The sequence below is a fragment of the Ornithorhynchus anatinus genome, chromosome 3 (genome assembly GCF_004115215.2).
Source record: "Ornithorhynchus anatinus isolate Pmale09 chromosome 3, mOrnAna1.pri.v4, whole genome shotgun sequence".
NCBI lineage: Eukaryota > Metazoa > Chordata > Mammalia > Monotremata > Ornithorhynchidae > Ornithorhynchus > Ornithorhynchus anatinus.
The window spans coordinates 39327906-39347543 of NC_041730.1; the positions used below are offsets into that span (position 1 = coordinate 39327906).

The window sequence follows — 19638 nt, forward strand, 5'->3', positions numbered from 1 at the left end:
CCAAGAGAGCAAAGAAGAGCCAGAAGAACCTAATTGTCAATCTTGACATTATCCTTTCGAGTTTCCGTGGAATTTTAAAATCAGCTATCAGGAATGCTAAAAGTTTGCTTTTGCAGTATTTCCCATAAAAATGGAAGCAGGAAATACTTTTCTTGTTTTAATGGAATTTGCATTCAAATATAGCAGCGTGGCTTAGTGGAAAGAGCACGGGCTTGGGAGTCAGAGGTTACGGGTTTGAATCCCAGCTCTTCCACTTGTCAGCAGTATGACTGTGGGCAAAGCACTTAACTTCTTTGCGCCTCAGTTACCTCATCTGTAAAATGGGGATTAAGACCGTGAGCCTTATGTGGGACAACCTGATTACACTGTATCTACCCCAGCGCTTAGAACAGTGCTCTGCACATAGCGCTTAACAAATACCAACATTATTATAGTTATAATTGGTAAGGAATCCAGTAATGCTTAACTTCTCTAATTAGCAAAGTTGGCTTCGGGGACATGAATTTTCCTTGAAAATAATGGTTGGGTCATGTTTCTGTATGATGTGGAAACTGTAAATGCCAAGATCTAAAGTCAGGTAGACAAAAAAAAAATTATGTGGCAAGTCTGGCCATACATCCCTGTGTATCTGGGGAATTAACAGATTTTTATAGTTGATCCAAAGTAAGTTAAGCAAAATGTACAAATGCCCCAGAATTGGCCTTAGTTAAAGAGTTAGACTACCTTGCACTGCTCCCCAGCCTGTCCATAGTAAATACTTGAACTTCCACAAGTAGGATGGAGCATGCTCAGATTATGCCACAAGTATTATGGGATTTGTAGTACAAATGTCTCAGAAAGCTGGAAGTTTTTTTATCCAATATTTTCCCTCCAGCCTAATCTCATGATTGCTGAGAGGTAGGAGGAGGTATGTTGTCCTTGCATTTCAACAAGAATAATAAGTTTAGTGTTCCTAGGATCTAACCATCTCAGGCTTTCTAATTGTTTCTTAGCCTGTCTCAGGAAGAACTTTGATATCAGTATCAATCAATCGTAATAATAATAATGGTATTTGTTAAGTGCTTACTATGTGCAAGCACTAAGTGCTGGGGGAGATACAAGGTAATCAGGTTGTCCCACGTGGGGCTCACATCCTTAATCCCCATTTTACAGATGAGGGAACTGAGGCCCAGAGAAGTGACTTGCCCAAAGTCACACAGCTGACAAATGGCGGGCCAGGATTAGAACCCATAATCTTCTGACTCCCATCCGGTGCTGTACCCATGGAGTGTTTAATGTGTACAGAGCACTATATAAAGCACTTGGTACACAACAAGCTTACATGTATAGGGGGAGACAAACAGTAATATAAATAAATAAAGTGCAGATATGTACATAAGTGCTGTGGGGTTAAGGGAGGGGTGAATAAAGGGTGCAAAGGCAACACAGAAGGCAGTGGGAGAAGAGGAAATGAGGGCTTAGTAGGGGAAGCCTTCTCAGAGATGTGCTTATAAGCTTTGAAGGGCTTAAAGGCTTATAAGGCTTTGAAGGTCGGGAGAGTGATTATGTGTTGTTTATGAAGAGAGTGGAGTTCCAGGTCAAAGGAAGGATGTGGATGAGAGGTCAGTGGTGAGATCGATGAAACTGAGGTACAGTGAGTATGTTCGTGCTCTTCTCAGTGTCGCACCTGGTGAGTTTCCAGTACTCTACCAGTCTCAACTACCAGAGGGAGAGTCAAGCAGAGGCCTACCCATTCCATTCCTAGCTTGGGCAGTGGCTAGCTAGAGGAAGGCAATCTGCTACAGAACAAAACTCACCTGTGCTGGGCAGCAGTGGCATGGGAGAAAGTCGAGGGCGAAGACTCAAGTTTACTGCGTGGAAGGAAGCAGTGGTAAACCACTTCCATATTTTTACCAAGGAAACTCTATGAATACACTACCGGAATGATTGCAGATGGAGAGTGGGGCGTTCCGGGAGAAATGTGTCCATGGCATTGCTATGAGTCAGAGACTACTCGGCAGCATAAGACAAGACAAGAGTAGGTTGTACCAAAAGAGTTAGGTTGGTAGTAGAGGAGTGAAGTGTGTGGCCTGGGTTGTAGTAGGATATCAGCAAGGTAAGGTAGGAGGCGACAAGGTGATCAAGTGCTTTAATAATAATAATAATATAATGGTATTTGTTAAGCGCTTACTATGTGCAAGCACTGTTCCATGTGCTGGGGGGATACAAGGTGACCAGGTTGTCACACATGGGGCTCACAGTCTTGATCCCCATTTTATAGATGAGGTCACTGAGGTACAGAGAAGTTAAGTGACTTGCCCGAAGTCACACATCTGACAAGTGGCGGAGCTGGGATTAGAACCCCTGACCTGTGACTCCCAAGCCCATGCTCTTTCCAGTGAGCCACGCTGCTTTAAAGCCTGTGGTAGGTTCTATCTGATGCAGAAGTGGATGGGCAACCAGGAGAGAGATTCTTGAGGTGTGGGAAAATATGAATTCATTGTTTTTGTAGAAAAATGATTTGAGCAGCAGAGTGAAGGACTAGAGTGAGGAGAAACAGGAGGGAGGGAGGTCAGCAAGGAGGCCAATAAAGTAATCATGAAGGTATAGGATAAGTGCTTGGATTAATGTGGTAACTAGTACGGATGGAGAGGAAAGCGTGAATTTGAGGGATGTTGTGAAGGTTGAACTGCCAGGATTTGGTGACAGATTGAATATGTGGGTTGCATGAGACAGATGAGTCAAGGATCATGGCAAGATTACAGGTATTGATGTTGAATGGCACATGTTTGATATTCAAAGGGCTCCTCCAGGCATCCTGTTGCCAAAGTTTGAGGCAGAATTCTGAGGCTTCTGGGTGGTTAGTCTGACCTAGGAATGACATGGCCAAACATTGAGAAGCAACATGGTGTAGTGGATAGAACACAGGCCTGGCAGTCAGAAGGTCATGAGTTCTAATCCTGCATCTGCCACGTGTCTGCTGTATGAACTTGAGCAAGTCACTTCACTTCTCTCTGCCTCAATTAACTCATCTGTAAAATGGGGATTGAGACTGTGAGCCCCATGTGGTACAGGGACTGCGTCAATCCCGATTTGCTTGTCTTCACTATAACATTTAGTACAGTGCCTGGCACATAGTAAGCACTTAACAAATACCATTATTACTAATATTATTTTTATTTTTAGTATTAATGGTCTTTGGTACTGACTTTTATCCAGAATAACTATTATGGCACAGGAAAACTGGAAGGATGGGCCATCCCGACATCCCAAAGTTATAGTGGGCTCATTATCCCACTAGTTTAAACCCTGCAATGTACCGCCTAGGACAGGCCCATGTACATTGTAACCCTTGATCACTGCTTTTTCAGAGGGATGGAAAACACTCCAAGATGGAGGTTTTTCATGGTAAGAACCCCTATTTCCTCATCTTTAACTCCTCTGTGACTCAGTTTCCTCAACCCTAAAATGGGGATTCAGTACCTGTTCTCCCTCCTAGTTAGACTGTGAGCGCTATGTGGGACAGGGACTGTATCCAACCTGATTAATTTGTATTTTCCCAACTGCTCAGAACAGAGCTTGACACATAATAAGAGCTTAACAAATTATTACTAATAATAAGAATAATACATCAAGGGAATGGAAAAATAGACCCAATTTTCTCAGGGAATTTACTATCCAGTAATTCCATTACCAGTGTACCCTATTGCTGTGACTTATCATTGCACTGATTATTTTGCATTTAACTAATGCCTCTCTCCTGGGGACTTACTAACCTAAAAGTGATCCTTTTCCCAGGGAGAAGAACATAATAATCATCTTCTCATCCTTTCTTCCCCCTAGTCCTCTCCAAATCCCAAATCTTCCAATACTAAAAAAGACTGATCTACATGAAGCTGATATTTTCCTTCCATTGCAATATGACTTCCAGATTCATTAGGTATAGATTGAACTAAGTGACCGATACCTGCTTTAATTTTTTAACTCAAGCTTTTTATTATTTAATGATGGCCTGCAGTATCCTGTTGCTGGGGCCCACAGTCAGATAATTGATCAAGAATATTTTATTATTTGATTTTTTTTCTTTCTGCTAGTTTCTTCAACCCGTATGGATGCTTCAGAATGGGATGGAGGCATATTAAATCAGATCAAATAAGTGCACCAGAATGCATTCACCAAAATTTGCTTTGAAAACTTATGGCTGGCAGCATCATACTATTCCTCATAAAACCTTGTGAAGAAGGGAAGTATTTTTCTCTCCAGTTTACAGATGAGGAAATTGAAGCCGAGAGGTCAAATGACATACCCCGTGTCACAAAGAGGATGAGTGTCACAGCAGGGATCAGAAATCCAGAATTTCTAATTCTTAATACATTTTCTGTTACTAGATATCCCCAGCACTCTAGAGGTCACAGTGCATTATCCCTGATCAATGTCAGTATTAAAGTACGAGAAAATGTATTCTAAAAAACAAGCCCCCTCAGACCTGGCCTGACCCCAGTACAAGCCTGGGTGGGGCGGTGTCATCAGGAAGCCACGATATCACAGCTGTAATAAAACAGATGCTGTGGATTGTTAGCATCTGTCAGTGTCACTTTGCAGGGACAGAAATTCTGGAGTAGTGGGTGGGGGATAAGGAGGTTGAGAGTCGGGAGACAGTGCTATCCTGGGACTGGAAGAGCTACAGTGTCTCCATCTCCTCCACAGATCCACTCAGACCCAAACCTGGATTTCTACCTTTGTGGTCTACCTCCCTGGACTCACACTAGTGTTAGGACCTGGGCTGGAGATCCTCTAGGATGGTACGGGCATGGAAGCAGCACAGCTCCAGAAACCTGAAAATCTCCAGAGAGGCCTCAGCCACTTCAGTCAGCCCCTAATACTCCTCAGACTTCTCTCCTCCAGCCCTGGCTGACCTGGGGAGAACATCTTAGTTGTACCTGTACAGTTCCAGGAAAATACACATCACTTTTTTTTAATGGTTTTTGTTAGGCACATACTATGTTCCAGGCACATACTTAGTACTAGGTACTAAGCACTGGAGTAGATACAAGGTAATCCGGTTGGACACAGTTCCTGTTCTACATGGGACTCACAGTCTTAATCCCCTTTTTGCAAATGAGGTAACTGTAACTGAAGCACAGACAAGTAAAGTGACTTGCCCAAGGTCATACAGCAGTCAAGTGGTAGAGCAGGAATTAGAACCCAGGTCCTTATGACTCCGAGGGCCGTGCTTTAACTACTAGCCCACGCTGCTTCCCAACTGCTTCTCAGTGGACACACTGTCAAGGGATGACTATGAAAGGAAGCCATTGTTCCATTTATTCATAAAGGAAATGTATCTCAAGGAGGAAGATCTCAATAATTGACATAATTAGTCACCCTGTGCTTTTGGGGGAGAAAGTCATTCTCATCTTTCCCAGAATCAATTTTAAAAGTAATGTTGAGGAACTCTTCAAAATTATTATATTCTGGAAATGTCAATTATCAAAAAGAATCATTTGCTGATAATTCTAGCCTTGAATAGGAGAGTCATGCTAATATCCTGATCATTGCTAAACAATAACTATTGTCATGGTAACTAGCCACCATGGGAAAACAAACTGCACAAATGAGTGCCTTCTATCACTTCAATTATGTGAACAGAAATTTGCAGGAGTGATTTTAAAGTTACTGGTTTCCTGTGTGAGTGTCGCCTGAGGTAAAATACTGAATTATCAAATGATCTTCAAGCTTTGACACATGGTATGTCAAAAAGGTTATTCTGGCTATCACAGTTGATAAGCAAAGAGCCTTAAGACTTCTATATTGTGGGGAACACGTAATTGAGGGCAGAATAGAATTGTAAATTAACTCAAAGCTTAGAGCACATGAATGTGTTGTCAGCCATTAAATCTATACTATGCATAGAAGATTACATTAAACCCAGGGTCATGCTAAAAAAAAAAGTATTCAACCCCTATCCCCTAATAGTTTGTAGTTAAAAAAAGGAACTTATCCAGTGAATAAGAAGGACCATTTTTATGTTTGCTTGTTTTTTGATCGTATTTTTTAAGTGCTTACTATGTGCCAGGCACTGTACTAAGTGCTGAGTTAGATACAAACTAATCAGATTGGGCATAGTCCAAGTCCCACATGAGGCACGCAGTCTTAATCCATGTTTTACAGGTGAAGCAACTGAGACACACAGAAGTTAGGTGACTTGCCTGAGGTCACACAGCAGACAAAGGACAGAGCAGGGATTAGAACCCAGGTCCTTCTGACTCCAGGCCTGTACTGTATCCATTAGCCCAAACTGCTTCTCCTTCATCTACTTACTCTCTTTTTCTTATTCCACTTATATTGGGAACCTTATGAGGAACAGGAACTATGTCTGAATTTGATCTTCTTTCAATTATGGAGGTGTTTAAACTGTAATCTACTTGTGGGCAAGGAACTTATTTTGTTGTTTTGTTTTGGATTTTTTAATCTAATTTGTTAGGCACTTACTATGTGCCAAGCACTGTACTGAATGGTTGGGTAGATACAAGTTAATCAGGTTGGATACAGTCTATGTCCCACTTGAGGCTCATAGTCATAATGCCCATTTTACAGATGAGATAACAGAGTCACAGAGAAGTTAAGTCTTTTGCCCAACGTCACATAGCAAACACCTGGAAGAGTCAGGATTAGAACCCAGGTCATTCTGACTCTCAGGTCGGTGCTCTATACACTATGACACACTGGTTCCCTACCAACTCTGTTGTACTGTACTCTCCCAAGTGCTTAGTACAGTGTAAGAGTAGGAGTAAGTGCTCAGTAAATACCACTGATTGATTTAGCCCTGTGCTCTGAAAGTACTTAATCAGTGCTAGTGATAATAATGCTAATGATCACAATAAGGTTTATTGTTAATAATAAATAATTAATAATAATTGTTGCTAATATAATAATTAATAATAATCAATAAAACAATAAATAATTTGTTTATTACTATTGTAATAATAAGAATAGTATTATGAATGACATACACAACTATAATTACCTATTTTCCACTTTAAATACCTGTTCTGTGAGCCCCATGTGGAACAGGGACTCTGCCTGGCCTGTTCAACTTGTAATAATAAGAATTGTGGTATTTGTTAAGCACTTACTATGTGCCAGGCACTGTACTAAGTACTGGGGTGGATACAAGCAGATTGGGGTGGACACAGTCCTTGTCCCACATGGGGCTCACAGTCTCAATTCCCATTTTACAGATGAGGTAACTGAGGCACAGAGAAGTGAAATGACTTGTCCAAGGTCACACAGCAGGCAAGTGGAGAAGCAGGGATTAAAATCCATGACCTGGCTCCCAGGCCTGTGCTTTATTCACTGTATCGTGCTGCTTCCCTTTGTATCTACTCCAGGGCTTACTACACTGCTTGGCATGTAGTAAGCACTTAATGAATACCACAATTATTATTATTATTATTATTAGTTCTTTATGCGATATGGAATTGAATTTTTTTAAATGAAAATGATTTTTTATTTCAATGTCAAAATGATAAATATTGGAGAGCACAAATATTCCGGTATCACTGACATAACTTTTACTCTCCAGGAGTACCTTGAGAATGGGTAACCACTCTATTTTGCATCGTGATATTTTCTTCTTCAAGGTAAGCTATTGTGGTCTAATGGAAACGGTATGGGTTTGGGAGTCTCAGGACAGAGCTCAGGCCCTAGTTTTGCCACCGTCAGCTTTCCAAAACATTTAGAACTTTGGAAACTTTAATGCTTTGCAACAGTGAAATATGGAGATTCATTCATTCAATCGTATTTATTGAGTGCTTACTGTGTATACGAACATTGTACTAAGTAATTTATCCTGGAAGCAATAGAAGATGAGGAATTGTAGGTTAGATGAGAAATTAAGGGGGTGGGGTTGCAGATTTGGGAATTATATGAAGAAAGGTGGTAGCTGAAATCATATGAACTCCCTAAGAGAGTGGGTAAAGAGAAAGAAGAGAAGGGGAGCCAGGGCAGAATCTTGCTGGACACCCACAGTTTGAGGGTGAGAAAATGAAGAGAGCCAGTAAACCAAATTGAGTAGGTACAGTCAGAGAGGGAGGAAGAAACTAAATTACTATGGGACAGTAAAACTGAGGCCTGATAGTCTTTGGAAGAGAAGGTCATGGTGGTCCACAGTATCAGAGGCTTCAGAGATGTCAGGGAAGATTAGGACAGAGCAGGGACTTGGATATAAAGTCCTGTTAACAGAAGGAGAAAAGACCTAAATCCTTATTTCAACTATAGAGGTTTCTGATTGCCCTCATCTAAATCTAGGAGGGAAATAGAAAATGAAACAAAAAGCAGAATATAACTATTAATAATGATGATGATGGTATTTTTTAAGTGCTTACTATGTGCCAAGCACTATATTAAGCGCTTGGATGGATACAAGCAAATTGAGTTGGTCACAGTCTGTGTCCCAAATGAGACTCACAGTCTTAATCCCATTTTGCTGATGAGATAACTGGGGTACAGAGAAGTGACTTGCCTAAGGTCACACAGCAGACAAGTGATAGATCCAGTATTAAAACCCATGACCTTCTGATTCCCAGTCCCTGACTCTATCCACATCTGCTCCTGGAATGCTGCATGGTGTTTTATTCACCATATCTTAAGAAGGCACTATAGAGCTGGGGAAGATATGGAGAAAGGGCACCAACATTAACAGTGGGATAGCAGAGGTTTTTTATGAAGCATGACTGAAAAGATTAGAACTTCTCAGTCAGAAAAGAGGAAATTGCCAAGGGGGCATAATTGATGTTTAAAGACTCCTGAAAGGTGTGAGCAGGAAAAACAAAGAAGTGATTGTTGTCCACCAAATTTCACAATCCCAAGATGAGAAGACACCCATTAAAACAAGCATGGAAGGTTCAAAACAAATGTAAGGAAACATGACTTCACATTGTGGGTGGTAAGTGTATGTAATGTGTTCTCAAAGGACAGTAATTCAGACAGAAAATATAAGTAGGTTAAAGAGGGGTTTGGATAGAGAAAAAAGAAAAAAAAATTCAATTTGGAATCTCGGGTGATTGGTAAAGATGGAGAGAAGAAAGAATACTAGAAAGTACATTCCTAACCATGCCAATACCACTTAATTCCATTCAATACCACTCAATCAGTGGTATTTATTGCAGTTACCCTACCCAGAGCACTGTACTGGGCTCTTGTGAATATGATACAACAGAGTTGGTAGACATGTTCCCTGCATACAGTGAGTTTACAGCCTAGGATTAACATTATTTATAGAGCTCTCACACTTTGCAGAGCACGCTAAATTAAATGTTTGGTTAGTAAACATAATCTCTGCTTCAAGGAGTTTACAATCTAGCATGGGAAACAAATATTAAATTATGGTTAGAAGGAAGCAATACAGTGAAAATATATGTGTATATAAATTCAACTGGAGTGGTAGGATGTGAGTGATGGAGAAGTGCTTAAGTGGAAGTTTTTTATCATCATCATTATTATTATTATTATTATATTATGTTGAGCACTTACTATGTGCCAAACACTGTTCTATGTGCTGGGTTAGATTCAAGTTAATCAGGTTGGGCTCAGTCCCTGTCCCACATGGAGCTCACAGTCTAGGTGGGAGGGAGTAGCATTTAATCCCCATTCTACAGATGAGGAAACTAAGGCACAGAGAAGTTGTGATTTGCCCAAGATCACACAGTTGACAAGTGGCTGATCCAGGATTAGAACTCAGGTGCTCTGACTCTCAGGCCTGTGCTTTTTCCACTAGGCCATGCTGCTCTCATTTCTCAGTTGAGGGAGGGAATAGAATGTTAAGAAGGTACATAAAGATGATACTAGACATGGTCTCCTGGAGGAGACATGTCCACAGAAGGACCTTGAAGGTGGGACAGAGCAATAGGCTGTTGGATGTGAAGTGGGAAGGAGGTACAGGCAGAAGAAAGGTGGGAGCAAGAGATTGGTGGTGAGAAAGCAGCAGCGTGGCTCAGTGGAAAGAGCACAGGCTTTGTAGACAGAGGTCATGAGTTCAAATTCCCAGCTCTGCCACTTGTCAGCTGTGTGACTGTGGGAAAGTCACTTAACTTCTCTGTGCCTCAGTTACCTCATCTGTAAAATGGGGATTAAGACTGTGATCCCCACGTGGGACATCCTGATTCCCCTGTGTCTACCCCAGCGCTTAGAACAGTGCTCAGCACATAGTAAGCGCTTAACAAATACCAACATTATTATTACTATTAGAAAGACAAGAATGAGGCCCAGTGAGTAGGTTGACATGGAGTAAAGAAGTATGTCCCCTGGAGTGCAGTGGTAGATAAGCAAGGATAAGTAGGAGGGAGAGAAGTGATTGAGTGTCTTAAAAGAAATGGTCAGGAGTTTGCACTTGATATGGAGAAGAATGGACAGTTGTTGAAGGTTTCTGAGGAGTGGGAAGGAATGCACAGTCCCATGTTTTAGGCAAATGATTCAGGGAACAAGTGAAGTGTGGGTTGGAAACGGAAGAGACTGGAGGTAGAGAGGCTTGCTATGAGGCTGTTACAGCAATCAAGTTGGGTTTATGACAAATGCCTGGAAGAGCAGAGTGACAGTTTGGATGAAGAGGAAGAGGCAGATACTGGAAATATTATGAGGAGGAACCAACAGCATTTGGTGACAAATTGAATATGTGGATTAAGAGAGAGGAGCCAAGGAAAATGACAAGAATATAGGCTTCAGAGATGAGTAGGATGATGGTGTTGCCATCTACAATGGGAAAAGTAGAGGAGAGAATTTGGAAGGGAAGATGAGGAGTTCAGTCTTGGACATGTTGAGCTTGAGGTACTATATTCCCAGACTGAGCTCCCCCTTTTCCTCTGCTCCTCCTCCCCTCCCCATCATCCCTTCTCCCTCCCTCTGCTCTAGCTCCTTCCCCTCCCCACAGCACATTTGTACATATTTATTATTCTATTCATTTTATTAATGATGTACATAAAATTCTATTTATCTATTTTGATGCTATTGATGCCTGTCTACCTGTTTTGTTTTGTTGTCTGTCTCCCCCTTCTAGACTGTGAGCCCGTTGTTGGATAGGGATTGTCTCTATCTGTTGCCGAATTGTACTTTCCAAGCACTTAGTACATTGCTCTGCACACAGTAAGTGCTTAATAAATACGACTGAATGAATGAATGGGGATATTCTGCAGGCAGGAGATGAGAGATTGCAGAAGGAGGATGACTGAAATACTGTTCTTTCAAGTATCCTATTGTTAGTGGAAACAGAATTATGGGCTGGATTGACCATTGGCTTGGCTCAATAATGGCATTTGTCATGTCATTAAGTTAACTTTTAAATAGTTTCACTATCTCCCACCTCTCAAGGCTATACGAGCTTTGTCTCCTGGCATCAGCAAGGACAGTGTGGCCCAATGTTATAGCATCTGTCCTCTAGTGTACTGCTCAACTAAATACACTAGAGATCAGAAGATTGAATATTCCTTAGTCCCATTCTGTGTGGATAAACAAGTTATGTGACCTCAATGTCTCTGTTTCCGTAAAATAGAAATAATGTTACCGAAGATACACACTATTCCTCCCAGTGAAAATGAACCTGGAGATTCCCAGATGGGGCTTCTGACTTCTTGGTCCAAAGCATTATGTCTTTAGCAGTTGATGACAGTAAGATCATTGTGGGCAGAGAATGTGTCTGTTTACGGTTATTTTGTATTCTCCTAAGCAGCATGGCACAGTGGATAGAGCACAGGCTTGGGAGTCAGAAGGTCATGGGTTCTAATCCTAGCTCTTCCACTTGTCAACTCAGTGGCCTTGGGCAAGTCACTTTACTTCTCTGGGTCTCAGTTACCTCATCTGCAAAATGGGGATTGAGATTGTGAACCCCAACTCACAGGGACAGGGACTGTGTCCAACTCAGTTTGATTGTATCTACCCCAGAGTTTGTACAGTGCCCAGCATATAGTAAGTGTTTAATAAATATAATAATAATTATCATTATTATTATTACAGTGCTCTGCACACCGTAAGCACTCAGTAAATATGACTGAATATTCCTGCAATATTTGGCTCTTCAGTTAGCAATAGTTAACAAGGATAGAAATTAAACAAGGACCCAGAGTCATGGGGCACCTCTCCTTAGGAATTTTTACCAAGAATAATTTGGGAATGATATAGCTTTCCTTTGGGCTTGTGCAAGCAGAACAGATCAGGAATTGTTGTTTTCACTTGGGAAAGCTGTGTTTAGCAAACTGAACTATATTTTGCTTTGTTTATTTCACTTTTGTTGCATCAATAAAATCTGCACCTGTTTGTTCTGGCATGTAGAACAGTTGTCTGGTCTGTCTAAACATTTCCCACCTGTGTTGCTTAGCTGCCTTTCAGCCATAAACACCCAATTCAGGATTAGTGGGTAATTAGCAGGGTGGTTAATTTGGGAATGGGAAAAAGTTTTCTATGGACTTGTGCAAACAGTTCAGTCTAAAAGAGTAAATTTGACTTGCCTCTTATCACTACTAGTGATTCTCTAAAACTCATACAGCAGATAAAAACACATCCGCGGAATGTGTGGGTGGAACATATAATGAACTGGCCATTAATGTGGGCAAACAGTGTGACACTGAGGGAATTTAATTGCAACATGATAACAATGAGAGCAAACCCATGTGTTTTATAGTAACATGAAATAATGGGAAGACAGAGATGCAAGCTTTGAAAAACAATGTCTCCAGAGTAGAATTTTATTTACTTGATGAAGCAAGTATGGTTCTAAACAGAATGATAATAATAATAATAATGAAAATAATAATAATGGTACTTAAATTCTTACTATGTGCTAAGCACTGTTCTAAGCACTGGAGTAGATAAAAGGTAATCAGGTTGGACACAATCCCTGTCCCAAAGGGAGCTCACACTCTTAATCCCCATTTTACAGATGAGGTAACCGAAGTAGATGAGGTAAGTGATTTGCCAAGAACACTCAGCAGGCATGTGGTGGAGTTAGGATTGGAACCCAGGACATCTGACTCTCAGGCCCATGCTCTTTCCATTAGGCCGTGTGTTGACATATTATCCCAGATAACCATTTTCCCTCTTGATTTCTTTTCTTTTTGGTTGCTCACTGGGGATTTGATATCACAGTAGAATGTAGCGCAGGACACATTTTCAAGCAGATGGATCTGCAGTGGGAAGCACAGCAACCTGAATAGTTTCCTTACGATGAAGGAAGAAATTTTTGGAGATCCATGGTCTGGATCATCTTTTGAGGAGGGATGAGGGGATGGTCGTAGTGAAAGTGATGGGAAGGTAATGGAAAGGTAATGATGAAAGCAGCAGAACATGGCGGTAATGCTCTTGGCTGGAGCAGTATGGAAGAGAAAATTCCTAATGACAAGGATCTAGACGGTGAGTTGAAATTTATGAAATGTGTATGAAAAAAGAGGGTCTGGGTTGTTTAGTTAGCTAACAAAGAGAACTTGAGAATCAGTCTTTTAAAGGTAATCAGGCAAGAAAGATTACTGGGGTTCTGAACAGGTTGTCTAATTTCACTTGGTCCCTCCCTCTTGTCAGTTTTGGAATGAGTTTTGATTGTAGCATTTGAGGTGTTTACTCTAAAGGTTCTAGGTTTTTAAAAGGACAGGATGGTGCATAAGACATTGTTGGTTTTAGATGCTTATTCAGGTAGTGTTTCATTTTTGGCATCACCATCATTATCTTCACTGTCATTCTTCTTATCACTGTCATCATTATCATTATCCTTATTAATCGATGGTCATTTCCTTTGGACACATTCATTTTAGTAGTTATGAGTAGAAGCTCATTCTCCATAACTCACTCCAACTCCATCTTGAATTTCTTTCCACCTTGGGTTCTTAACGAGTGTCTGTTATATTTTACTCTCCCAAGTGCTTAGTATAGTTCACGGGAAGCACTCAATAAATATAATGGACTGACTGCCAACATCCTCCCTTTTGGCTTCAAGCATCAATGAGGAATCATTATTTTGAAATTTATAGTAACAAACACAATCAGGTGGTAATTTTCTACCACTTTATTTGGGAACAGAAAGCACAATGTTTAACAACCAAGATGTAGTCTGGCCTAGGTCATCAGCACCAGAAATCTTCTGAGCATGAAGAAAATATTCAGTTTTAAATTCTTCCAAGAAAATTCCACTGATACACTAGTGGAAAGGATTTTTACCAATTTAAAAACATGCTAATCCACAAACCTCTGAAGATGTTGAATGAGGGATGTTTATGTTAAAACAGAAAAAAAATTAGAAACATGCTTTTGCACTCTCTGGTGGTAAACACATTAGAGAAAGTTCTAGAAAAGAAATATCCATTGATCATCGACAGTGAGACTTTGTGTAAAATAATCTTGAACACAAAAACCCATTAGAATTAAGATATAAATGATGGGATTTTAGAGTACCCTTTTACATAATGAATATTGAGGTTCTAAATGGCTGGAGTTCAAATTTACTTCTAAACAGTTAAAGAATAATTGATGTGAATTTCACTTGAAGTAAGATTCACAGAGGGCAGAGTATAAATGAATAACAAGTCAAATTTCCATATCTGAAAATATGAAAGCAAACAAACAGAAAAACATAAAGGCCAGCATCTTAAATCTATCATAGGGAATATTTTTTGCTTTGCTGTCAACAACTCATGTTTATGTAGTGTCCCCAAGATGGAAGGGTTCTGCTCTGTAAAAAAAACTTCCCTTTGATTTGGGGCAGAGGAGTCTTACTCGAGGACCATGGTCTAAAACATTCCTGTGTGAAACCATTTTGGTGGGGAAAAAAATCATTCTAAGGGGTGTCAAACCCTGATCAATTGACCTTCCAGCTGTTTCTCATTCTAAAAATGCTGTGTTAACTACTCTACAGAGTGTGAACAAGTTTGGTGAAGCAGATGGGGGAAGAGGGAGCCTTCAAGCAGTGTGATCTAGGAGCCTTCAAGCAGTGTCAACTACTGGAAAGAGAAAGACCCTAGGAGATGGAGGAACTGAGTTCTAATCTTGACCTCACCACTTGCCTGCTGTGTGACCTTGGGCAAGTCACTTAACCTCTCCATGCTATTTCCTCATTTATATTAATGCCTGTCTCCCCCTCTAGACTTTGCACACAGAAAGTGCTCAATACATTTGATTGAATGAATTAATCTATAAAATATGTTCCCTCCAGTTTAGATTGGTAGCCCCAGGTGGGACAGGGATGGTGTCCAACCTGATTATTTTCCACTAAATTTTTAATTTCTTGAATGCAGGTACCAAGTTTAGCATCTCTGTTATACAGTACTCTCCTGAGTGTTTACTTCAGGGCTCTGCATACAGTAAGCACTTAATGAATACCATTGCTTAATTGATTGATTTAAGCAAGTGGGCAGTGTGGCTACAGAATACCGGGGGTCCACTCTGATTATCACCACTTGCTTGACCAAAGCAGCATGGTTTCCCTTCCTTTATTTAGTTTTCAGCTGCCCTGGTCAAGAACATTAACGTTAATAGGACCACCAAAAATAACTGTGGTATTTATTAAGAGTTTACTATGTGCTAAGCACTGAGATACATTCAAGATAGACAGGGAGATACAGTCCTTGTCCCACATCGGGTTCACAGTCTAAGTAGGAGAGAGAGCAAGTACTAACTCCTCATTTTATAGATGAAGAAACTGAGGCACAAAGATGCTACGTGATTTGCCCAAGGTCTAGCAAGAGACAGAGTCAGGTAGAGAAGCAGCGTGGCTCACTGGAAAGAGCATGGGCTTTGGAGTCAGAGGTCATGGGTTCGAACCCCGGCTCTACCACTTGTCAGCTGTGTGACTTTGGGCAAGTCACTTAACTTCTCGGTGCCTCAGTTACCTCATCTGTAAAATGGGGATTAAGACTGTGAGCCCCACGTGGGACAACCTGATTCCCCTGTGTCTACCCCAGTGCTTAGAACAGTGCTCGGCACATAGTAAGCGCTTAACAAATACCAACATTATAACCCAGGACTTCTGCCTCACGGGCCCATGTTCTTTCTCCCCTAACCTATCTGTTTAGGGTACACCAAAGGAGGTAAAATTAAAAACAAAATATTTCTGTGAGTTACAAGCCACTACCGTACCCGAGAAAATGGTGAAGAACTGGAGGCCAGTGGCAAAGAGCCAGCGTTTTTTAGTATTTCATAGGGCCATTAACTCATCTAAATTTGTAGCCTGACAAACCAGAGTCTTTCCATAGTACCTGAATTAAGAGCAAACTATAAACCGCCTTTCTCTTTATAATTGCCTTGTAATTGCTTTGTAAGCATCATGCATTTACATTTCAACAGCTCCAGAAGTAATTACACAATCATGGATGTCCTTTAAATTACCCTTGTTTTGCTTCTCTTTGTGGGATCCATTTGAATCTCAAAACAGTGTCTCCAAAAAAAAAAAACACCCGCCTTCCTTCTTTTGGTATGGTTCAGTTTATTGTTCCGTTTCAATGTCACCTTTTCATCTCATTAATCTTTGTCCTTGGTTTCCAGTTTGGTTTTTTGCTGTTCTTAGAGCTCAGTTTGAAGTGTGTTTCAACATAATTTCTGTTGTCTTCCTTTCTTATCGTTTCTCTTTTTACAGAAGGCAGCTCCACAGCAATCAATCCGTGATATTTATTGAACACTTGCTGTGTCTAGAGTACTATATTAAGCACTTGGAAGAGTACCAAAGAGCAAGTAGACTTAATCCCTGCCCTCAAGGAGTTGAAAAATCTAGCAGAAACAGAAGAGCATAGGCCATTTGCTTTTCCTAGCCCCATCCAAGAGGAAATGGATTTAAAATGGGAGACCCTTTGCTGGGACACGTGTAATCTCTTCATCTGTATAATGGGGATTAAATATCTGTTCTCTCTCCTGTTCAGACTGTGAGTCTGAGGAGGAACTGTGTCTAACCTGATTATCAGAGTTTAGTACAGTAAACTAACTAGAGTTAGTTTAGTACAGCACATACATAGGAAGCACTTAACAAATTCCACAATTATTATTAATAAAATTTGTACTGACCATTATAATAGCCTACCCATGTATGTGATTTTGGCTGAAAAGGCCTTTTAACAAATACACCCTGCCTCACAGTCTGACTTAAGAGTAGATCTCTGATGTGTTAATGGGTCTGTCCCATGAAGGGCTTGTCTCTGTTTTCAAGCCTACTTCTTGGTACTCCAATTTTTGCAAAAAAGCAATCCCTTATAGGAATTTCTTACCTGTGAAGTTGGTATAGGTCTAAAGAAGATGTAGGAGTGCTCTTTCCGGGAGATGTTTACCAAAGACTGGACCCCTTTTTCTGCCTATTCTATAATCCTCTCCCAAGCATTTAATATAGTGCACTTTGCACAGTAAGAACTCACTAAATATCATGGATTGGAGACCCAGGGATACATGTTGTGATTGTTCTAGGTCAGGTCCAGCCCTGGAATTTCTTGATTCTCTGAAATGGGAAACAAGATGTATCTTGGCAGTTTTCTTTGGGTCCAGTCATGTGCTCTGGATTGGTGAATTTAGGGTGCCTCCATGATTACCAGTGATAAAACCATTTTGTCTTAGTTCTCCCATGTTTGGTTTGGGGAGACCTTTTACATTGTAAATATTTATCTATTTTGTTGCTATTGATACCTGCTTACTTGCTTTGTTTTGTGGTCTGTCTCCCCCTTCTAGACTGTGAGCAGGTATTGTCTCTATCTGTTACTGAATTGTACTTTCCAAGTGCTTAGTACAGTGCTTTGCACACAGTAAGCGCTCAATAAATATGATTGAATGAATGAGTAGAGAAATTTGTGTATAATTGCCACACCTGGGTCATATAATCTGGAGATTAAGACTGTGAGCCCCATATGGGACTATTTATCTACCCCAGCACTTAGAGCAGTGCTTGACACATAGTAAACACTTAACAAATACCATCGCCATCATCATTTATATATTACAAATTACTTTTTTATTCATATTAATAATAATGATAATAATTGTGGTATTTCTTCAGCACTTACTTAGGGGTTGGGGGGCATTAAAATTTCTGGGTTTCCTAGGTAAAGATTTCTCAGTTTTTTCACCACCACTTGGGAGCTTGACTCCAGAGTCTACGATAACTCCTATCTAAGTTTATTTTAACCTGGTCAGAGCCAGAATCAAGAGGGGTTTGGGACAAGAGATTCACTTAGGAGGAGCAATTTGCAAGAAGCTGAGTTCTCCTGCTAGACTGTTCTACCAGCTACCCGGTTTAGGAAGATTGGTGGAGTTAGAGTCTTGGGAAAAAGTATACTGGAATATATTCTTACTTTATCTGAAAAGTGAAATAAAGGAATGGGGTTCCTATTAAGCCTCCTGTGGACAAGGATTGTAGGAAGGATTTCAAGAATCAAAGAGGAGGAAGTAGAACAAAAAAAGGTCAAGGAAGTGGAGAAAATGAGGAGGTTGAGTGCCAGACTGGATCCTTTGGCAAGAGCTTAAAGGTCAGAGGGTGATGTCTTTTTGAGCCTGAGATGGTGGAGATAGACCAGCTGTAACAATATAACTGTGGCTTTTTGGGGGTCAAGCTCAAAGAATATGAAGTGGAGGGAAGGTGAAGGAAGGTTATTCCCATAAGAGCAGCCCTTAGAGAACAATTGAAGTAACAAGCTCCTGCTGTGGAGAGTTTCACGGGGCCTCTCTCTCCCCACCACGGGGATCTTGCTGCACCTGCTTTGTCAGTCCCAGGGCTCTCAGCTTCCTCTTCTACTGGACTACCATGCTGCCTCCCAGGATCCTGCTTCTGCTCTCCTCATCATCATCGAGGAACTTCCATTCCAACCTGCCTTCCCCACTCTGACAGGATAGCAAAAAGCAGCCGCAGCCTGGTGCCTCCACAAAACCTCAGGAAGACAATGGCGTCTGCTGCTGTACTGATGACTGCTGTGAATGTGACCGACAAAACTGAGTTGTGAGGAGCCTGAAGTTTTGCTTCTCCTACCACAGTACTCTATAATTCTTTGTTTTTGTTTTTATGTAGTTTTGGCATTTTGTTTCACCTCTTCTTATATATCTGTCATCAGACTTCTCTTTCTTTATTGTTATAACATGAGTCCCTTGAGACATAGGGACTATGTGTTCTTTCCCAGCCCTTAGTAAAGTGTTCTGTACAAACTAAGTGCTTAATAAATACAATTACTACTACGACTACCAGCAGACCAATAGGATTCAGCTTTTCTCTATATGGTAAAGTCCATTCTAAGGAGAACCACTACTAATATCAGAAAGTCGTCTTATTTTAAAAGAACAAGCCCCTGGATAGTGCTATCAATAATATTTTTTGAGTGAGCACCTACTGCGTGCAAAGTACGCTTCTAAGAATATGTGAGTGTTCAGTAGAGGTAAAAGGTAAAAAATGATACCTGCCCTCAGGGAGCTTGCAATCTAATGGGAGAGACAGAAAGCCTAATCCAACTGCTGTGCAACCTTGGCCATATTTGACTTCTCCAAGTCTGTTACCTTATCTGTATTCATTCATTCAATAGTATTTATTGAGCATTTATTGTGTGCAAAACACTGTATTAAGTGCTTGGGAGAGTACAAAATAATAATGAATAGACACATTCCCTGCTCACAACAAGCTTACAGTCTAGAGAGGGAGACAGACATTAATATAAACAAAGAAATAAATAA

General features: G+C 40.7%; 1 non-coding gene across 1 annotated transcript; it reads left to right on the forward strand.

The window, feature by feature from the left end:
• The first annotated feature begins 1648 nt into the window (after nucleotides 1-1648).
• Nucleotides 1649-1786, forward strand: LOC114810416. Its single transcript, XR_003758116.1, has one exon. It is a non-coding gene; the product is annotated as a small nucleolar RNA SNORA7 (small nucleolar RNA).
• Nucleotides 1787-19638: the final 17852 nt, after the last annotated feature.